Source organism: Drosophila persimilis, unplaced genomic scaffold (assembly GCF_003286085.1).
Source record: "Drosophila persimilis strain 14011-0111.01,24,50 unplaced genomic scaffold, DperRS2 tig00000900-arrow-arrow-pilon, whole genome shotgun sequence".
NCBI classification, from domain to species: domain Eukaryota; kingdom Metazoa; phylum Arthropoda; class Insecta; order Diptera; family Drosophilidae; genus Drosophila; species Drosophila persimilis.
In genome coordinates, this window is record NW_020825369.1 from 79,361 (window position 1) to 103,019 (window position 23,659).

General features: G+C 42.5%; 1 protein-coding gene across 1 annotated transcript in view; it reads right to left on the reverse strand.

Moving 5' to 3' along the window:
• LOC6601946 (neurogenic protein mastermind) overlaps positions 1 to 23,659 on the reverse strand; it is an 87,616-nt gene that overhangs the window by 23,904 nt on the left and 40,053 nt on the right. The gene's annotated exons all lie outside the window — the stretch shown is intronic.

Here is a 23,659-nt window from a genome sequence, read left to right on the forward strand (position 1 = left end):
TTACAGAGTGCCAGGGAGACGAGAGGCAGAGGGAGAGGCAGATAAAGAGGGACGAGGCCAAGAGGGAGAGAGAAAGTGACTTTCCTGTAGTGCCAAGTCATCCAGTGGAAACGAGTGGCAAGGAGTGGCAAGGAGTGGAGTAAAGGAAATTCTTCTACAAGGAAGTCCTTAATTTGTTTGCCATTCCTACCCCCTCCCCCACACGCGCTCCCCCTTTTGACCCCTAATTTTCCCCTCTGTCTCTCTGTCTCCCTGTCTCTCTCCACGTTTTTCTCTTGGCAATTTTCATTTGAATTTTTAATTTCCAGCAGCAGTTCTTGCCACCCATACCCCCCCTGCTGTGCCACATTCTGTGACACTTTGGGCATTAGTTTGACACACGACGTATCCCCGTGATGGGAGGGGGGGGGGGGGATAGGATCCTGCCACATTATGCCAGGCGGCGGTATACGTTTTTCTGGCATCTATTTAAGTGAGTGCAAACTTTGGGGCACCCACCCACCCACACATTATGTAACCCACACAGACACAGCCACAGCCACAGACACCCCCTGCCGACAGGGCCCCCGAAAATTGTACAAATTTCCAGCGGAGAGAGGCCCTAAAGGGGGGGGTGTGGGAGGATAAAAAGCCAAAATAGGAGACAGGGCTACAAGGAAGACAGATAGATAGAGCCTGAAAGGTAGACACTGTGCCACCAGCAGGGCCCAAAAGGGAGACACACACAGAGTCGCAGGACGAGAGGGGTGGGGCAGAGGAGACACCGTCATAGCCACGCCACGCTTCATGAATTTTTTTTCTCTCCCTCAATTTTTCACTGAATTTTTGCCAAGCTTCTGCTAAAAATTTTATGCAAACCAAAAAAAAATAAATAAAAGACTGCAGGAAAAAAAAAATTCAACCTAAAAAACGATGAATAGAATTTTCCAGTGGCATGTGCAACGCAGGCAACCGGCAAGGCTTCCACATTCAACAACAATAGGATATCATTTCGTTTTTTTTTTTTTGTATTATTATATTATATATTTTGTTGGAGTTGCTTTTGTTTTCCATTTGAAATTTTCCATTTTCTATTTTCTGGTGGCAAGTGCAAACAGTTTTTCGGTGTCTGCGTCCTGCGGTGTCTGTGCCTAATGGTCGGGAGTCGAGTCGAGAGTTGATTTTAATTTAAAGATTAGCATTGAATTATTTAACGAGCCCCCGAAACAAAGTGGCAGGCAGGCAGCAGGCAGGCAGCAGGCAGGCAGAAATTTGAATTATGTGCCATAGAAAATTATGCAGGGCCACTGGCTGTGGCAGGAATGGAAATACGGCTTCGTGGCTATGGCTCTGGGGCGGCATTGATAAATGAGAATGGAATTAGTGGAACATGGCAGCCGCGAGGGGGGCAAGGGGATTCGTTTCGTTGATTGTTTGCACACTTGTTGCAGCCTTGAACTTTCGGGCCCGAGACGAGCGAGGACTGGCCGGGGAGAAAGGTGTTGAGGGCAGAGGAAAGGTTAAAGTGGAAGATAAACAGCTGAAGATGAAAGCTCAAGAAGTTTTTGGCAAAAGTTGAGAAGGAGGACAGGCAGTAGAGGCAGTAGGAGAGGTCGCAGGGGAAGCAGCTTAAGCAGAAGCCCCGTTTAAGCAGTGCACCAGCAGTTGGACAAAGCAGTTTATCAAGCAGTACAAGTGGCACTAGACAAAGTAGTTTTTTATTTATTTATTTAAACAATTCAGAGAAGAAGTCATGGAAGTGATCTCCAAAAGAACTTTACTAAGAGATGTTTTAGGGGGGTTTTCCCCGTTTAGAGTGTTTTCCACTCACTACCCCCCTGTTTGTGGTCTCCTCCTCCTCCCCCCCCCCCCCCCCCCCCGTTGAGAGTTCAGAGCTCTCCCCAATCGCAGTTTGTCGCTGCAATACCCGAAAGTCACAATTAAAACCGCAACAGCAGGCACACACACACACAATACAAACACAGCAAATCCACACACAAAAACCAGAGCGCGACAATTGTGCCTTGTGTTGACTGAAATTCAGGAAAATATGGTTGAAAGGGGGTCCAAGGGTTGTGGGTTGTGGAGCTTTGAAGAAGAGATATAGAGAGGGAGGGAGGCTAGTGCTGGCATCCTGTTGTCCTTCAACAGAGCTGACCTTGCACTTGCCACTTGCTGCTGCTGGCTCTGGCTCTGCCTCTGCCTCTGCCACAACTGCCTGCTGCCTCAGTCTTCCTGTTACACTGCCACACGCGCCGGATGTTGATACCCATGGTTGCATTTCACTCTCTCGCACTTCCTCTCCTCTATATATATATCTCTCTCGCTCTCTCTCTCTCTCTCTCTCTCTCTTTTTTTGCTGCTCTTTTTTGTCTCTTCTTTTTCTGTTCCTGCTTTTTTTTTTGCTTTTTTTTTTTTGGTATGTGCAAGGACGCGGCAAGAGCTGATAAACAGACGCACACATGACTGCGCCCACGTGCCGCATTGGAAAGTGCGTTTCGACCCATTCGTCCCCCCGCCTACTCCTCCTGGTGGCTGGCTCTGGCGCCCCTGCCCCCTCGCATCCGCAGAGAAAACGATTCTTAATTACATATTTTCGTGGCATGCAGCAAACATTGTTTTGTATGCAATTTTTTGGTTCGTTATTTGTTGGGGTTACTTTTTACTTTTTTACTGGCCAGCTGCCAGCGCCACACACAGCGCCACACGGAATTGTTATGTAAAACAGCATTCAAAACGACAACAACGAGCGAGTGGTGGAGGGGGGGGAGGCGGCCTGCCACAGACAGGAGAGACAGAGATAGAGAGGCAGAGATTTGGGGGACGGGTGGAGGGGAGGGGTTAGAGAACTGTCAAAAATGGCAATTTAAATGCTGCCCCAAATAAGTATGCAACGTTTTGGCTGCTTTTTACAAATTGTGTCTGTGTCTCTGTTTGTGTGTGTGTGGGTGAAAGTAATTTCATTGAAATTGTTTTCGCAAATAGTTGCATTTGCAGCTGCAGCTGCAGTGTGTTGCAAGCAGATATTCCACATGAAATACCTCGAGTGTCGGTATTCTACTAATCCCCCTCCTCCTCCTCCCCCCCCCTCTTTTGTTCTCCTCTGCCTTTCCATGCCCTATCCCTCCCCGTGAGGAAAATCATAAATAAAGGCTTTTCCGTTTTCCCCGAATTTTATTAGATTACTTTCACTTGACTTCCTTCCACTCTCTTTTGTCTCTCTTCTGTATCTCGTTTCTCGTTGTTTATTTTTACATTTTTCCACCAAAAGAACATCAAGAGATGATCAACAGGAGGGCCAGCACGAGGCGCAGTTGTTGGCGGGACAGAGGGATGGCTGGCTGGCTGGCTGGCTACAGTGAAGCCTCCTCCTTCTGGCCACACTTTGCCGTGACACAATAATTGATTACACTTTTGCCGCATTCTCGTTTTGAATTGATTGCCATAGAAGAGACACATTTTGATTGATTATAAAACAAAAATAGAAGAAAACGACTTTTTTTGGGAAAGAAAATATATTTTTAGAGAAAAAAGAAAGGGAAAAAAGGAAAGTAAAGGATTTAAAAAGAGCATTCAATATGTTTGAAGAACGTAAAGGTGAGCGTTAGTTTTGGAGAGCGTGAAAAATGTTTAAAAATATGACTCATAGAAAATAAAATTTCTTAAAAAAAGTATACAACAAAAATATATTAAAAAAATTGCATTACAAAAATATATTTAAAAAATATATAACAAAATTAAATTAAAAAATTATATTAAAAGAATGTATTAAAAAAAAATATATATTAAAAAAAATGTATTTAACATATACATTTGTTAAATAAATATATTTTTTTAATATATTTTAATTATTATAACAAAAAATTTTAAAAAATATATTTAAAAAAAAAACAAAATACAAAAAAAAAACAAAATAAAAAAATATATACAAAATAACAATAAATATACAAAAAAAAAAAAAAATACAAATAAAAAGAGGTAATCTCAGAAAAAAAAAATGGGATGGTAAAAAGAAGCATCCTCATATTTAATTTAAATATTCGTTAAAAAGGGAATTCAATAGAAAATCACTTGGATTTCCAATTATTCCAATTATAAATGTATTGAAAGCCTTTTTTAGCAAAGTCCTCACTCAATCGATATATAAAACACTTGAAAATAAATATAATATATTCAATTTGTGGGAAATATATTTTATATGTAATGAAATATAGCAATGTCGATATCCACTCGAGGTGCAAATATATATTTCCTTTTCTGTAGAAATATCTCCATATTTGCATGCATTAAATATATTTAAATATTGAATCGAATTTTCTTAGCTTACTTTGTAGTCGAAATCCGTTGCTTCGCTTAACTTGGACAGCAGTTCGGTTCTTAAATTGAAACTCACCTGAAAAGGGAACAAAGAGACGGCAAAATGTTAATAAAAGATGAAGTTTGGGGACAACAAATTAATAAATGATTGAGGATCAAAACTTGATTGTAAGAAAACCACAAAATCCACTTGATTTCGCATTGCCACCCCAGCCCCCGGCCCCCGGCCCCCAACCGGAGGCTTATAATTATGTAATTAAATGTTAATCGAAACAATTTGTGTAATTAATGGAGACACCCCTCGCTGCCACACTCTCCCTCCCACCCTCTCTCTCTTTCTGTGCGGAATACTTTGGTTATTTCTCATTAAAAGCTTGCCACATTTGCTGGCTCATTTATTCGACTTATGGATGCCACAGCCAAAGCCACAGCGCCGCCCAAAAACTGTTAACGTGGCAAGTTTTATATTAGCCTCTCTCTCTCTCCCCCTCCCCCTCTCTCTCTGTGTATCAGTGACTCGCTCTGTGTGGCAAATCACAAAAAGTTTCAACAAGTCACGCATTCAATTAAAAAGCTACGGGCATGCCACACTCCTGCCACTCCTTTTGTTCCCTTCCACGATGATGACTCTGCCACTCTTTTTGGTGGGGGCGAATGTTGAATGTGTGCGGATTATAATGCCGCCTGCCCGCTCCAGGCTCCATGCTCCAGGCTCCACTCCAGCCAAGGCCTCTGGTGGAAAAGTTGGCTTATAATAAATACGACAAGTGGCATACACAAAAGTACAGTCCCGTCCCGCATAATGCATTTAATAATTAACAGAGGCAGTCACTGCCATTTCCCCCACCCCCCCCTCTGGGGCAAATGGAAACTTCCCTGCCACATTAGCAATTGCCCTCGACGCTGCAGGCAGTCTTTGGCAGCGATTCCTTTGGGCTCTCACTTTCCTCTCGAGTATGCACCGCACATGCCATATGCCACATGCCACACACATTCCCTTAGACCTTAACCCACTGCAGGCATGGGCAGGGGGCCGGGGGCCGAATATGCAACAACTTTTCTTCGAAAGTTTACCCGAAACTTTCCAATTAATTGCCAATTAATTTTCAATCGAAAATTCAATGCAAAACTTCGTCGGTTTTAGTCGTTGACGTTTGGGGTCATTCTGCCGCGCAAGTTTTGTCCTTAATTGAACGAAAGGGGTTTTTCTTTGCCGAGTTTTTCAATTTAAGAAAGTGCTGGCACTACAGAGGCATTGGAATGCGGTGGAAAAGCTGCCTCAAGCATCAATCACTCCGAAACGCAAATCTTGAAGTGCAATTTTAAAGGATTTTAATGCACTCCTAAGGATTGCAGGCAAAACGAACTCAAGACCGGATCGGGCTGCAGTTTTTCACCGAAAAGACTCTTAAATGATGGCTTCTCTCCCGAAGAGACCCTCAAATGCTGCAGTTTTCCCCGAAGACACTATCAAATGCTGCAGTTTCTCCCGAAGACACTCTCAAATGCTGCAGTTTTCCCCTACAGAGGCCCTCCAGAGAGAAGAAACCCACAAATGCTGCAGTTTTCCCCCGAAAAGACCCTCAAATTCTACAGTTTTCCCCCGAAGAAACCCTCAAAGGCTACAGTTTTCCCCCTAAAGGACCCCCAAATGCTGCAGTTTTCCCCTACAGAGGCCCTCCAGAGAGAAGAAACCCACAAATGCTGCAGTTTTCCCCCGAAAAGACCCTCAAATTCTACAGTTTTCCCCCGAAGAGACCCTCAAATGCTGCATTTTCCCCCGAAGAAACCCTCAAATGCTGCAGTTCTCCCGTGAAGAAACCCTCAAAGGCTACAGTTTTCCCCCTAAAGGACCCCCAAATGCTGCAGTTTTCCCCTTGAGAAAATCTACACTTTATTATGCCTTTAAGCTGTACAAACGGATATGAAGCCTGTTGTCTGTTTCCGGGAATCAAAAGCAGAATCAGAATCAGAGCAATTGGATTTCTGATGCAACACTGAATGGCTGGCAGACAGACCATTGCCACATTCATTGAAATTTCGGTTGGAATAGGATTACCTGTTGGCAACACGGGCCACAACAGAACACAATGCAGCAGATGATTCTCAGAAAACGAATACAGGAATGCACAGACAGAATAGAGGCGAAATTCCGCAGAAATCATTGGAAACAAACACCGAGAGAAAAAGCTGCAAAAGTGTGGCGGGGGGAAGAGAGTGGGGGGAAAAGCCATCGTACAAATTAAATTCCCATTAAAGTGAGAACTGCAATGGGAAATGAGAAATGAGAGATGGGAGAGGGGAGAAACAAACTCTTCACTTGAGAGACTCTCAAAAGTTGTACCTTCCAGCCATCACTCCAGAACTCCAGAACGACGAGACATCCTGGCTAACGGTTTTCTTTTCATCATCAAAGTTTTCCTCTAATAGGTAGCTGCTCGATTATATAATATACAAGTTTTTCATTTCGCTGTCATTGCTAAAGAAAATTTTGATCGGGAAATTGTGCAGGCAAATAGTTTTCTTTTTTTTTTTGCATCAGCAAAAAGAGGAGGCCCCCAGTTTAATAATGAAATGAATGCCCCGAAAAGAAGATAAATCAACTAAAGGTGAAGATCTTCATCTCTCACTCTATCTTTGACTGAATGAATGACTGGCAGACTGACAGACGGTTGGAATGACTTACTGACCGACGGACAGGGAGACTGGGAGGGAGAAAGCCTTGACTGTTGGTCGGATTTATGGCTTGAAAATTGTTTATTTGATTGAATATTTCATAACATGCACTCTGCCACTGCCACAGCCACTGCCACAGCCACTCTGCCTCATCTACTTGCAGTAGTGCCTCTTGCCCTGGTTTCCAGCTTCTCCTTCCTTCACTTCTCTCCATCAATCTATTATGAAATCCCTGCTGCTGCCTTTCATGGCCTGCCTCTGCGCACAGATTTTTCTTCTTTCTTTCTTTTTTTTTTTGGCAAACTCATGTAAGCCTCTCCGACAGCACAGAATCTGGGACTGGGACTGGGACTGGGGCTGGGCCTGGGACTTTCGTACCTTATGCAATTTATGGTCTAAAATCATTAGCCTAATAGGTACATCAATTGGCCAAAGAATGGAGAGGGGGGAAAGATTTCTTCCGAAATCAAGAAAAGTCATAATTCCTTGGAATATTCCTGCGCTAGAAATTAGAGAACTTTTGCAAATCCAATTTGAAATTGACCAAAAAAATATGAGACGAAAATTTCGCCAAAAACCAAAATATTTCTCGGTATTCATTTTTCCCCCGAAGGGCATACAACCATCTGTCTATCTATCTGGATCCCCTGCCCCCTCTCTGGTCTTGCCTGCCGCCCTCTCGTGCCTGAAGCTCCTCCTCAATATGCAATTCCTGGCCTCAGCAACAGCGGTGGCAAATGCAATCAACTATCGAGATACGCAAGGAGGCGACAATTGCATTGAAACTTATTTTTATTGACATTTTCGACGCTCCTCTCCGCTCCACTCCACTCCACTCCTCTCTGCGGCTCCTCCGATCAAATGTTCAACATTTGCATATGCAGCCGCCTCTTCGCCTTCGCCATGGAGCAGAGCAGCGTATCAGACAGACCGACAGACAGGCAGACATGTCGACACCCACACACATCTCTGGCCTTCTGGGGCCACCCAATAATGGAGCTATTTACACACGGAATCAAACAAATAGTTGCATGGGGCCAAGTGCCTGCCTGGCTGTCTGTCCTGTTGATTGCCTCACTTTTTCTTTGTTATTTTTATTTTTATTTTTATTTTCTTTGTGGCGGCAGAAAACCTTCTTTCGTGAGAGAGGAGCAGAACATGGGAAAACAGAGGGAAAACCTGGGAATAAGGGAATCATGAAAGGTTCAGAAAACATTTGGTTCAGGAAAATAAAACTAGAGAACAAACTACAGAAATCATCACAAAACTATTCATAGGCCTCCTCCTTCAAAGAAGGCCTCCAAAAAAGAACCCTTAAGGCCATAAGACTTAGGAACATCGACAGAAACCAACAATTAACTATGAAAATTAAAGAAAAAAACATGAAATAATAATATAAGTAAAATAATAAATAAAATAAAAATAATAATAATAATAAATAAAAAATAAACAAACAAAAATATTTAAAAAAATATATATTTATAACACAAAAAAAAAATAGATATGTGTATATCATAAAAAAAAAATTTACTATACATCAATAAAAAAAAAATATTTATATATCATACAAAAACAGGAAAAAAATACAAAAAAAAAACATAAAAAGGATACAACAAAAAAATCCAAAAAATATTTAGAAAAAAATCATTACAAAAAAATTATTGAAAATTAAAAAAAATGCATCCCAAAAATGACAAAAAAAAATTAAAATAATAATATAACAAAAAAAAAATCATTAATCAAAAAAATAAAAATACGATTCTGTATAGCAACCAAGAAAAAAATCATTGGAGCTCGTTCGAAAATCCTTTCAAGCTTTTGGTTAAAGTCATATAAAAATCTGCAGAAAACAAAAGCCTTATCAAATGGAGGGGGAAATTCTTCGTAGAAACCTTGGAACCTTGAGAAAAATGTTTAAAAAAGGTGTTTTCTACAGAGCCTCTAGTTCCGGGAACACCATCGGGAAATGGTCCATAAGCAAACATTTAGGTAATCATTAAAAATACTTTCACTTTAAAGCCAAGTACTTTCTGTACTTTCTCCATAAACCATTAAATGTTGTTATGGATCGACAGTTTTGTAGCTTTATTTAAGCTGAAATATACAGTCTCCTGCTCTTAGTGTTTCCCTCTTATCCCCAGTCTCCTTGCTGCCCCCTCTCTCCCCACTCTCGCTGCCCCACTCACCCCATTTCTTTCGCTCTCTTTCAGTCAATGTTGAGCTGTTCGGAGCATAAAACTTTTCAATAAAGTTGCAAGCTTAAGCCTAATCGCCCACACCATGCCACACACCCACACACCCACAAAGGCACCATCGCACACGCCACACGCCACACACACACACACATCCCCATTTCCGTCCCCAAGCCATTTTGTTAACACGCCTCTTTGGACGCAGCTGCAATTTGGTCGTCTTTATGGCTTGACCACACCCATCACACACACACACACACACTGTGGCACACACACTGTGGCACACACTCTGTGGCTCTGTGGCACTGTGGCACACTCCCCCACTTTATGGCCATGGCCATAAAACGTTGCAATGTCCATCGGCCATGTTTCATAGCATACATTGGAGGCGGATTCTATCGGGGGATTCGCGATTCCTTCTGCCTTAATTTCCCTGCCCCCATGCCCCTACCTCATGCCCCTGCCATCGCTTACCTAAACTCCGCTTGACCGTGGCACGTGGCTTGTTGCTGCCGCTGTTCAATGTGACCGCTATGGTGGCCGTTGTCCGTGGCTTTCCACCATTTCCATTTGCACCTCCGCCTCCACTGATGCCAGCTGAAAGTTTGCCAACAATTGGAAATGGTTTCTGCTGCCGCATCGGCATTGGCATCGGTATCGGTGTCGTGGCCATCAGCGACTGTCTCTGAAGCTGAATCTGCGTCTGGCTGGGTGTCCTGGTTTGTGTCTGCGTCTGTGTCTGCGTCTGCGTCTGCGTCTCATGGTTACTGCCACTGCCACTGCCACAGGCACTGCTGCTTGTGGCACTGGGCAAGGCCGAGGTGGACACCGATGTGCTGGATCGCTTATATCCTTCGGTGAGGAAGGCCGGCGGCGGTGTGATTGGCGGCGCCGGTATGCACATGTGTTCATCCACGGGAGAGCTGGCGGCCGTAGACGGGGCTGTGATGCATTCCCTCAGCCGCAGTCCTCCAGCCACGGGCTTCAGTTGGTGGCAAGTGCTGCTGCAGCCGCTGTTGCTGTGGCCACTGTGGCTCGTGTGGCCACTGTGGCTCGTGTGACCGCTGTGGCTGCTGGAGGGCATTGGCATTGTCGGCGGTGTTGTCGTCTCATTGCAGTAGAGCTCCAGGTGATGCTTATCGCAGCGTCGCCTCCGCCGTATGTTCGGGGCAATTGTCTTCATTTTGGTTGAGCTGCCGCTGCCATTTGTGGCGCCACCGTTTTGATTCCCGGATCCGGCGGATGCAGCAGCCGCCTGGCGATTGATTGACGGTACGCCGTCTTTGGAATTTAAACGGATATAATGCACACGAAAGATGCGTACTTCGGGCTGTTTGCCACCCTGTTGCTGTTGCTGTTGCTGCTGCAGCTGCTGTTGCTTCTGCTGCTGATGCTGTTGCAGGTACTCCTTGTAGGTCTGCTTGCGCTGCTGTGGCAGCTGTTGGTGGCGCAACTGCTGCTGCAACTGCTGTTGCTGCTTGTGGAGTGTCTCCTGTTGCTGCTGCTGATGCTGCTGCTCTTGTTGCAAGATCTGTTTCTCTTGCTGTTGCTGTTGCTGTTGCTGCTGCTGCTGCTGCTGATGACTGCAGGCTGTTTCGTATTGCAGCATTTGTGTGGCCTCGAAAGTGGTATTTGATTTGTATGTCTTTTTATTACAGATCTATTTATTGTTGTAAATATATCGCCCCAAAGTCGGCTCAAACATGTATATATATATATATAGCTTTGATCTTTGATAAATTTTATAGAAAATAGTAACTTTTATGCATATATATATGTATATATATAGTATATATCGTGTGTATATAATATATTCTGGATATATATATCTGTTTTGTATTTGTATTTGTAGTGTTTTTTTGTTTTTTTTTTTTTCAATAAATGGAAGCTTTCAATTGCTGCGTTTTGTATCTTTTGTGTTCCTTCTTTTCTTTGCTTCGGTTTGGTTTTAGTTTTGCTCTTTCCCAGCGTTGCTTAGCTATCTTGCTATATGTTTTGCTCCTCGTTACTCGTTACTTTTATTGTTGCTGCTTTGGCGTTTCGTATTGTAATTAACAATTATTTACCTATTTAGTTGACTTTGTTGCTCTGTTGCTTGGCTAAATATTTATTTTTAATTTTCTTTTAAAAATATGTTTTTTCTTTTTATTTGGTATTTTTGTTCAACGTTCAAACTGTAAGCGTTCTTTTTTGGTATTTTTATTGAATATTTATATATATATATATATATGTATATAGGTATTTCTATTGTTTAAAATTGATTTTTTTTTCACATTTTATGTTTTGTTTTTAGTGTTTATTTGTTTGAAAGCCTCTTTAACTGCTTTTGTCTTTTTTGTTTTGCTTGTAGATAAATATATCTGGTATATCTGTATAATTATGTGGTATATATATATAGTATTTTAGCTGTTTAGTTTACGTTTTGTTTATAGTTAATCCTTTTGTATAGTAGAACAACCGACCCGTAGTTGACGTTAATTTGCAAGAGTTTTGTTAACCGTTTAAGTAGATGCCTCCGTTGTGATTTCCTCTTCGTTAAAATCTTAGTTTTTGTTGGTATTTTTCATAGTATTTATTGTAGATTTGGATTTGATGTTGCAGGAAACACAATACCTTTCTTATTCCGTATTTTTTTTTGGTATTTTTGTTGGTATTTTTTTGTAGATTCGGATTTGATGTTGCAGGAAACACAATACCTTTCTTATTTCGTATTATTTTTGGTATTTTTTTTTTTTTTTTTGTATTTTTTGTAGATTTGCAGGAAACACAATGTTTAGTATGTTTTTGGTTTTTTTTTTTTTGTATAGTAACTTTTCAATGTCTCTTCTTCTTTTCGGATATTTCTTTCTGTTTTGAAAGAAAAACAAATAAAAAATAATCGAAAATACTTAAATCTTCTTTGCGAGATTTTCCGTTTCCTAGAGGTTTTCCCGCGAGTGTTTTTGTGTCACGCCCCCTCCCCTGGCCTCATGGAAATTGCTAATCAAACAAATGACTCTGGGGGAACGAGACGAGGCATGCCACAGCAGACAGCAGCACTCTCCAAGCCTCGATTCCTAATGCTATTATGTAAATGTTTTTGGCAACCAAAAAATTAATGGTTCAAAGGCGAATGAAAAAGTTGAGGAAGGCCAACAACAAAAATTCACAAAAAAAAAAAAAAAGAGGAGTAGCTATTGGATGCCAAATATTGATGGATTGAGGGGTTGAGTGTCGGTTGGGCTTGGTGTTGTGGCATATTGATGCTGCCACTGAAACGTGACTGAAATGTCTGAAATGTTTTGCAATTAAGAGACAGAGAGAGAGAGAGAGAGAGAGAGAGAGAGAGACGGAAAGTGCAAAGAGATAATGTAATTTTGATGTTATTTGCGGTTTCGATGGGAATTCAATTATGAGAAGAGGTCTCTGTCTCGGTCTCGCTCTCTGTTCCATATGCTGGGTCGCAAGACAGAAACAGAGACAAATGAGGCATGCAATCAAGCAGAGAAATGTCCTGTCATCGCACTCCACTTATCCTCAATCGTTGTCCTAGGCGACAGTTATATATATATATATAAAAAAAAAAGAATATATATACAATATATATGGGAGATGCTGTTGGCAGCAGCTGTTCCTTTTTTTTTTGTGTTCATTTGGTGGCCTGGGGCATGCCTCTGGCAGGGCTATCGAGTTGCCTGCGCAATAAGCCAATCAATTCAGTGTCAGATGAACTGCTTCATTAATTTCACTTGCACGAAGCCCCAAAAAGCTGCACGGGGGCGGGTAAATGGAAAGCGAAGAAAGAATTATGCCAGAGCATGCCACAAAAGTCACGTAAGCTTCTTGCGGGGTCGTGGGCATGTGGCAGCAACAAAAAAGCCTATGCTTAGCGCTTTTTTTCCCCCCCTATTGGGATTCCAGGACCCCAAAAGAGCCTCTGAAGGAAATACAGTTGCTCCCTCTCGCTCCTCTCTCCGAAGGACACTCCATCCACAGCTGCTGCTCCTGTCGGATATCGATGGCCATTTGCTACTTGTTCGCCCCTGTTATCATTTGTGTATCTGAGGGATACACGTGCCTCTCCTCAGGTGCGTAGACAGAGCACACAATTTCTCCAAGTAAATAATAATTGTGGAGTGGACGCAGCGGCTAACGATGTGGCATTTTCCACTTGAAGCGACTTTTACTTCCTCTATCCTTACACATCTATATCCTCCCTCTCTCTCTGTCTCCGTCTCTGTCTCTGTCGCTCCCTCTTCATCTTGGCCCTCGATTGAGCTTCGAATTTCTCTAATTGCAAAACTTTTTCCATCCCAATCCCCCACAACATGCCACATCCCCATGAATAATGTCTCATGTGAGTGGCTTTCCTTCCTGTTTATTCTCCTCGAAATCAAATTGAAATTTTCGGTGATTTACTTTTCTTAGTCGCAAATAAAACTTATAATTGAATGGCAATTTCCCAACAAAGAGGGGCGTGGCACTAAGACTTAGATTATATATATGTGTGTGTGTGTGTGTGTGTGTGTGGGTGTTAAAGGAAAAGCTGATGCTCCAAAAAAGCAAATATTTGTTTTCATTATTTCGAATTTATTTTCTGTGCGTGTGGGGCAAACTTTTCGACAAGTATCTACCACTAATGCGATTAAAGAGCGTACAGTACATATATTAAAAATAGGAAAAACAATCGCTTTCGAGCGATAATTTGAATTGACTTGCGAATTGGGAAAATCTAGTGATTTGGGGGATTATTGGGTGAAGAGGATTAATATTATTTATACATTTCTGTATAACAATTGCAAGTGAAAGCAATTTTCCAATTTCGGTTTAAATTCAGAGTTTTCAAAATTTAAAGAATGTTCAGATACATTTTAGCCATTAGAACCTCTGAAAATGGTTGCATTTTTTGGAAATTAATTATTTACAAAGTAAAGATTGTTGAAATATTTTCTTGTAATTTTGATTCAATTTCTACGAAATTTGTTGAAGAAAGTTGTACTATTATTTAGTTTTGAAAAACATTGACATTTAATAATTTTAACACAAATTTCTACAACAATTTCCGTAACACTTTCCTGCAAATCTCTCGTCAAAAACCTTTTGAAAACCAGAGGAGAATCAGCTTTGACTCAAACAAAGATTTTCCCATCTTTAAAACGCCTCATTTTCACGCACAATTTCCCTTACGTTTTCACGATTTTTCTTTTTGTTATTTCAATGCACACAAATGTTAAGCTTTTATTTTATTTCGTTTGTCATTTGCATAAATTACGCATAAAAATACACTCAAATTTGTTTACAACAGCAAAAAAAAAATTATACAAAAAAATACAATTTTGGATTTTCATTGTCGGGTGGAAAAACACCTTGACTTTGTGCCTTGGATATTTCGGCTATGCTCTGCTCCGCCTCCGATCCTCTTTTCTTTTATTTATTTTTTTTTTTTTTTTTTGGGTGTGAAAGAGTCAATGCACTTGCTGTTTAATTTTCAAATTTATGATGCACTCTCTCTCTCTCTCCTTCTCTTCTGAGAGAATTATTTTATTTATTTTCGCAAATAATAAAAAAAAAAATATCATAAAAACGTAGGCCACATATTTTTTGGTGCGGACATAAAAATTGTTAAATTAACTTTTTCACACACACACACACACATACAAACACACACAGTTTAGCAACTCGTAAAAAAAAAGATGGAGGAAATTACCAAAAATCAGTAACGTTTTGGGGGGTGTGTGGATTGGGGGGACGGTTATCCGAGGGAAAATTCAAGCGGGGGGGGGAAGGGAAAGAGAAAAAACAACTCAATGAAAAACCGAAAAGTCGCGTTGGATTCTTCGTATCACATCACAGATGTTTCGTTGCTAATTTTTGTTGATACAAATGTCTTGTGTCTTTTTGTGGCGCTTTTTAGTTGAGAATGTTTTGTTCGTGTTGCACGTTGCACGTTGCACGTTGCACGTTGCTGCTACTGCTGCTGCTGCTCGATCTCTGCTGTGTCTCTTGTCCAAATGTTTCTTGAGGTTCTTGTGCTTTGGGGACTGTGTGCTGTTGCGGCCGACGGGCTCGAGAATTGCCAACAAACTGATGCCAAACGGAAGCCGTCCAAATGTTTTTCATGACACGGCGACGGCGACGGCAACGGCTATGGCTATGGCTATGGCTATGGCTACGGCGGCGGCACAGCAGAGCGCGCAAACAAGCAGCGACAGCGACGCGAAACCACACACAGAGGACGCATCGTGCCACCCAAGACAAGTGGAGACGACACCACCAAAGGCGGCAGCAGCAGCAGCAGCGACAGCGACAGCGGCAGCATCAGCCGCTGATAAGAAAAAAGAGAGAGCTTTTTCCACCACCAACCAAATGGCAGACAAAGAGAAAGAGACTGTGTATCCGCTCTTAAAAGAGAACCACTAATGCTGATGCCGCTGCTGCTGCTGCTGCACGTTGGCCTGTCAATTAGCCACAAAATGTTGCAAGACAATGGCGCCACAAGGCAATTATTAATGACACTTTTCAAGCCTTTGGATGGGCAGGAATGGGGGGCAGAGCATGTCGCCTTTCAATTGAATAATTAAGGAGATTTAACAAAAGTTTATAATTGAAATTGAAGCCAAAGAGAACGCATTATATAAGGGGATGAAACAAAGGAGAAACTATGGCATAAAATAAAGCACAAACTAAAGGATAAACCAGCGAGAAGTTGAATCATTGAAGGAGTTAGAGGCACACATTCGAAACACTGATTTCTACATTTCTCCATGCCTCAAATTGTGGTTCAAAGATCGTTCCATGTCGATCGAGGGTCCTTCGAGAATTCCCTAGGAATTGTCTGTCCTTGGAGTTCTGGGATATTTGAAGGTTCTTCCACAGCAGGTACATCCAATGCCTTCATTCTATCCATAAATTTTATTGGTTTCAGTGGGGTTTATCCTCTAAACTTCAAGGAAGTTTTTTTTTTGTTTGAAAACTTTCTTCTTTATATTGAAATTCAATCGAAAATTCATTCTATATTTCCACAATTCACAGAGTATTGCACGATGGTATATTCTGCATTTCTATGGAGAAATATATTCTGGATTTGTTGCTTTTTTTGTAGCCATTCCATTCTGTATTCCTCTGTATATTATCCCGTAAATATTACGGATATTTTCTCCATCATATTCCTCTTTTCATTCCGAAGAGCATCTCTGAACCCAAAAGAATGAAAGAGAAAAAAGCTCTCTCTCTCTCTCGCTCTCTGGCAACAGACAAAAGCTTTTCCTTATCGCTTGCTCTCGCTCTTCCGTTCGCTGTGGTGGCTGTGTGTGTGTGTGGGTGGGTGTTGGTGTGTGCCTGCTGTGTTTGTTGGCCCGGCTCAATCGAGTCCCTGCCGTGTCCTGGTCCTCGTCATAGTCCGTCCTGTTCCGTCCGATTCCGTCCGTTTCCCGCTCTGCTCTGCTCCGTTAATGCACAACACAGTCGTCGTCGTCGTCGTCGTCGTCGTCGTCGTCTGATTGAAATCCACAAATAGGGAGGAATATTGCGGCTGGAGCGGAAGAGGGAGCGGGAGGGAGTGGATGGATGTTTGTTTGTGCGTCAATGCAGCAAATGATTCCTTCATTGCCACACACTCCTCTGCCGCTGCTGCTGCTGCTGCAAGTGCCATGTGCCATGTGCCATGGTCATGGCCATGTTCGTCCGTGCCTCATGGCTATTTGTGGTTGTGTTTGCCTGTTGCACATCCTTCTGCAATCTGCAATTTGCAATTTGCAGCAGCCACAAACCAAAACCAAATAATCAAATATCAAGCAGCTTTCCCCAAATTCCCCCCCGCCCCCCACGCCACCCCCAATAGCGATATTAAGCATACAATTTGCGAACAATAAAAACCCCAGGCCCGAAACACAACAGCGGATGAAAGGATGGGCCAAAATGGTAGCGGGTGGCGGGTGGTGGGTGGCGGGTGGCGGCTCTCCTTTTATGGCCGCATTTTCTATAGACCAGAGGGAAAACAAGTTGATGAATTATTGTAATTAAGTGGAAAGAAAAGCGCACAAATAGCAGTTTTCCAAGAGAGAGCTAAATTAATACCGGAATGGCTAGGCAGCAGCAAATTAGTGGAGCCACCAGCCACGTGCCGAGAGCCGGCATTTTTTGGGGGCATTTTTTGGGGGGCAGAGTCATTAGCGAAGTGAAGAGGCCCAAGAGGAAGGTCTAGATGAGGCCCAGGACAAGGGCCAGGACTGCTCAAAAGCGCCAAAGAATGGCTCCTTAAAGCAGCTGCAGATGGGACCCAAAAAGGAGCTCGAGCGGTGGCAAAAGTGCCACCATTTTGGTGGCTCTCTGATGAGCAAACACTTCAGTCATATTTTGTGATGGCTACCGAAGCCGACTGTCGCCTCTATTTCCTGGCTGTCCGCGTCCGCGTCCGCGTCCTTGGCCATGTCCTTGTCGTATTCCTGTGCCTGTGTCAAGCGGCATCATTGTCGCAGCATCACAATTCCAACAAAGAATTGAGGCAGCAGGAAGTGGGTCCTGAATGAAGGTTAAAAATAAAGCCCAGGTCCCACAACATTGATTTGTATTGAAAACACATACGCATCCCACGTACTCTTTAGTCATATTTCCCATCAATGGATGCACCATGGCATCCACACTCGAAGGACACCAACAAACCGAAAGCTAATCAAGGACGTGGGCACGCCTCTTGGGGAAACCAAATCAAAGTTCATCTCGAATGCGCAACAAATGCGAGGCACACAGATGAGACCTTCCTCCTTCTGCTTCTTCGTCTTCTTCTTCTTCTTCTTCTTCTTCTTCTTCTTCTTCTTCTTCTGCAGGAGGAGAAATCTTTTGTCGGAGAAGGACAGAGCACAAGTTTATGGATTCTTGGCTAAAATATGCGTGGCAGCCACGCCATACGGGGCGGGGGGGGGGGGGGGGGGGCAGGGACACAGGGTGGTTGCTTAAGGACAGAATAAAGAGACAGCGATATGTTTCGGGGCAAAAGAAAGAGTCGAGGAGATGTTTCAAAGCGAAACAACGAGTCCGGCAACGAAACGAAAAGGGGGGATACCCAATCTATTTCGGGGGCAGGAGATATGGACAGAAAGGGAAAGGAAGTAGAGCCAGGGACAGGGACAGCAAAAACTATATGGCGAATGTCCTTCCGTTTACTGTGTTTTCCCTTCCCACCTCCATTCACAAGGTCCACCCGATGCAAAGGGAGAAGGGCAGCAGCAGCAGCAGCAGCAGCCGCTGCGGCGGTCGACAGACAACAATCACAAAAAGTATGGCCGCCAGCGGAGGATAAATTCCAAAGAAAATGAAAAATAAATACCAGAAAATAGCAACAACAAAAGCAACAAGAAAAACAGGAAAAGCAACAGCAGAAAATGCAATTGAAAATTGCTGCCGCAAAAAAGAAAGGGAAAAAGAAACACATAAGAAAAAAACAGGGAAAAAAAACACCCACAACAAAATATTTCCCAAAAAAAAAAGAAGTTGTAAAAAAAAAACCAAAATAAGCAGTTACAAAAAAAATTATTTATAACATAAAATACCCAAAAAAGTAAAACAACTAAAAAATACCAGCATACATAAATACCCCACAAAATGGATAAAAAATTAAATAGCAAAATAAATATTTATCTAAAAAATAAACATAATAAAATAATACGAAAAAATACCAGAATTTATAACTACTCAAAACGTGGGAAAAAAATTAAATAAAAAAATAAATATTTATTTTAAACAAATATCGAAAAAAATAAGCAATACAAGAATACATAAATACCCAACAAGATGGATAAAAAATGAAATAGAAAAATAAATATTTACTACAAAAAAAATACTAAAACACTGCCAGAGTACGTAAAGACTCAAAAAGTGGCTAAAAAATAAAATAGAAAAATAAATATTTAGTCAAACACAAGTAAATACAAAAACAATGCCAGAATACATAAATACTCAAATAGTGAATACAAAAATACAAAAATAACCACTTAAAAAGGCTAAAAATACGTAAATACATGAATACCAAATAAAAATAAGTAAAGCAAACAAAGGATACCAAAATAAATATTCAAAAAATAAAAAGGGAGAGAAGTAACTAAAAAATAAAACCAATACAAAAGAAGAACTGCTTACATAATCACAAAAATACACGCACACGCAGTTAGAAAGAGACGGAGAGAGATATAGAGAGAGAGAGAGAGAGAGAGAGAGAGAGAGAGAGAGAGAGAGAGAGTTAGGGGGTGGTATTAGAGGGAGACAGTGCTATACGCTTTCCCACGGGGGAGAGCGAGAGAGAGAGTGCGAGCCTTGAAGCGCCTCTGAACTTGGATTTTCAATGTTTTGTGCGAGACTTGAACTTGAAATCGCTTTTCGCCGACAGCACAGTGGTCGCTCGCACGTGCTGGCAAAAGCTCGCCCTCAAAGCTCTCTCCGTTCTCTCTCTTAGTTGCTCTCTTAAATTGCCACTTGACTTTCTCTTGCGCTCTCTTTTCGACAGTTTTTGTTCCATTTAAAATGCAAGTGACGCAAGTTATCAAAAATTTATCCACAAACAGAGCAAAAGCTGGAGCGAATGGGGGGGGGAGAGTGTTGCTGGGGGGGGAAGCAACAGGAATAAACAATTGTCTGCGGGTCCTCGGATGAGTTAGCACACTTTCTACCCCTCGCCCCCCCATCTCCCTTTCTTGGGGGGAAAAACTATTTTAGTTCCATAATTTGTGATAGTATCCTTTTTTTTTCAAGGATGCAAACAGGTTGTTTGCCAACAAACGAAAGACAAAAGCCTGCCCCGAGGTGGAAAAGCTGGTGTCCTCTGCAATTTTCAGCTAGTTTAAGCCGGGCTAACGGGGCGTATGCCCTCATAATATTCATAAGCCTCACACAGAGAGAGGGAGAGGGAGAGGGAGACCGAGCAGAGTTTGAGAAATCTTCTTTGTGCTGAGAGAGCGTGGGTGCAAAGAGCAGAGAGCAGAGAGCGCCAACGAATTGGCCAAATTAAATTTTAATAATTAAATGCAGCCAAAGGAAGGATTTTCTTTGCCACGCCCACACCAAGACGCCAAGAAGCCGGCAGGGGGAAGGTCCGTGGCACGTGCAAAAATTTGCATTCGAAATTTGGTTAAGAAACAGGGCCGTGGGACGCCCCAAAAAAACGGAAAGCTGAGCTTCTTTCGAGCACATGCCGTTGCATAAATAAAATCGCTTTAACAGACTCCGCCCCCCGCCCTACCCGATTACGAATGACAATGACAACGTCAACGGATGATGCGGATGATGTGGATGACTGCCACAAGGCAGGCGGCACTGTCAACGTTTGATTGAATGGACCCGCTTTACCATCGCAATGGCAGTCCGTTCCTCAATCGGATCCCCGGAGGGTCCGTCATCGAGAGGGAGGGCATTTGCATAAGACTTTGCAGGGGACTCATACAATGGTCAAAAGGTACGAACGGTGGAGTATTGACAGGCCTCCTGGCCCTGGAACGAAGAAAATCCGCTTCAGTTTGGGGCAAAAAGTGTCTCAGGGAAGAGAGGAAGCCCCAAGAAATTCGGAATTTTTGCGTGGGTGCAAAGCAAAGCCCGTGATGAGGGAGGGCTCGAAGCGGAAAATCTGTTAGCGAGAGTATAAGTAAATCATGTAAATCAAAAGAAGCAAATCCATGCATGTAAGAGGCAAATACAGGCACGCTCTTTGCCTTCTCAATTGATTGCAAATTAATGTGAAATTATTTGGAATTTAGGATCCAAGGACAACAAAGGATACAAGATATCAGTGTACTCTAGCATTCCGAGAAATGTTTTCATAGTTTATTTCCAGGTAAAACCTCGAACTGTATCTCCAAAAATCACAGAAAACTTCTCCCTCCTTCAGGCATTATGGCTTTCTCTTTCAAAAGTCACTTGAATACGGTCGCAAATCATAAATAAATATATATCATCCCGGGGAGCTATGGTTATTCCCGGAATCTATCCTCCAGGCAAAAGCTTTGGATAAACTATGAGCAAGTGGAAAGTATCCTTGGGAGTGGGAGCGGAAGGCGGGGGCGCCCGCAAGTAATTCATTTTTATGAGCTGCCACAACTTGTTGGCTCTGTGGCTCCTTAGCCGCTTGGACATTTCGGGGCTTAACGAAAACAAATGATAATCAAGAAAAAAGGAAATGGGAAAAGGGAAAAAGGGAAAAAGGGAAAATGGCATGCAAATCTAGACGGGGAAAACCACAGCAGAAAAAATCTTGAAAAATACCCACGAAAACCTCAAGAAAGCAAAGCACAAAAGCAGAAAATAAAAATAAAAATAAACTAAGTCCTTGTCATGGCCAAGGTTGTCTACCTTCTCGGTTGGTTGGTGGTGCCACAATGTTGCAACCTTCGCCTGACCAGACGCAGGCACTCACCAACACACAAACATTCGCTCACAGACGGAACAATGGATTCCGGCGACAAACAACGGAAGTCCTGCAGACAGACAGAAAGAGAGATATGCAACACACAAAATACTACTGGGGCAGTAAATAGTCAAAAAAGAAAGAGCAGGAGACAGGACGACAGGACGGGAGGACACTGCAGACAAGTCCAAGGATAATCCGCCTCATAATTAACTTTCTCAACGACATGTCGAATGTTGCAAAACTGAAATTGAAATTGCCCCCACCTTCACCTCCCCTCCCCCCCACACACACAAAAAAAGAAGGGAATATAAATCAAAAAGGGGGGGATGGCACAATGTGGCACAAAGAACGAGAGATTGTTGCACAAAAATGCGTTGTAATTGCCCCGAAATCAAATGGCCGTAATTTACGTTGACAGGCGAAAAGGACGGACGAAAGGACAGTCCATAACAGCAGGAGCTCTCAGGCAGGAGCTGCTCGAAGCAACAACTACAACATTTATTTATGCAAATCTCGTTCTAGGCTTCAGGACCCGAAATGTGACTACTACGTGTGTCCTCAGTGTCCTGTGTGTGTGTGTGTGTGTGTGTGTGTGGGTGGACACTGGACGGGGAAAGGGAATTGGCCAAAAATGTTCCATATTAGAATTATGCAAATGAGACGAGGAGCTTGGCATTGCGGTTCGTTTTTTTTTTTGGGAAAATTCTATGCCCGAGTGAGGCATGAGGCGCGTGGCATGGCATCCGATCGGAATCGGAGTCGACAATATTCGATAGAGCCATGCGACTCAATGCAGCACAACAGCAAACGGAAAAAAAAAGTGGGTGCACTTTTAGGCAGGCCACAGAAGCAGTTCAATGTGTGCAAGCAGTGGAAAATAAGCAGTTGGAGGGTTTAAAGTGGCTAAGCAGTAGAGAAGAAGCATCCGCAGAGCTTTCAGCAGTTCAAGCAGTGCAGAGTGAGCGAATTTTAGGGCAAAAATGATCGAAATTTCTGCGGTTTTTTCTTTCTTTAAGTGTGGTTCGCGTTTATCAGTGGAAGTCAGACCACATTTAGGTTTTTTAATATCGGCATTCAATGGGTTGGTACTTTCGTATGCTTTTAGGGCTTTACAGGCTAGTTTGAAGGCTTCCTTTTCCTTCGGAAAATAGGAAATATAAGGCTAAAAGCAAAAGTTTCACAGCAATATATGTTTTTGCATTGATATTTCAAGGGTTTTCTATGCAAATGAATTTAATTTAATTATATTTAGTTGATATTCATTTAATTGATATTCACGTGGTCTACGAGATATTAAAATGTAACATTGGAAGGGCTTACACTTAAAGATTTTACGTTATTCGTTTCTTTCCCCCCTTTAAAGCATTTGCGTCTAGAATCTCCCTTTAAACCAAAGACCCCACCTTTTTGCTCATTTAAAACCATCTACCAATCGACCCTGACAAAGTGAAAACTATTCCGATTGACTGTAAGACGACACATATTAGCCAAAGGACGAATTCAATTTTCGTGGCACGCCCGCCGACCCTCAAAACGATGTCCTTTTATGGCCGTGCGAGGGCACAGGAATGCCTTTGATCAGCAGCTCATCAGCCGGGGCAAAAAAGAATACACGAGTATGTATGGAATAATGTCAGGGCGAAGCGAAGCGAAGCCACATACGGAATACTTTAAAAGGAATGTCTGCCAAAGGTTGGTCCTTCTTTCCTCAGAGAGATATTTATGTATACATTTTTTGTGCTGCTGCTGCTTCATTTCTACCTCTTCTTCTTCTTCGTTTTTGGTGTATGAAAAGTGAGATGTGTGTGCGAGAGCCTCTGTCTCACGCGAAGGTGAAGGACGTCCGGCATGTCCTTGCCTATGGGAATCTATAGACTATGCAGTGGAGTGGAGTGGATATCATTATCCCCCCACCACCATCTTCCCTCATGGGCGGTAAATCAGCGAAGCAGTGCTCTGGCTTGAGGAAAATCACTTAGGAGCCATGACGCGGCCGGCCTGAGATAAGTTGGCGGTTTTAAAATTAATGGAGACATTCGTCCTTCGCGCACACATCCTGCCACGCTGGATGGCCACCCAGGCCACCCAGTAGGTCTATTTAATAGCCTAGGAGCCTAGCTGCTTA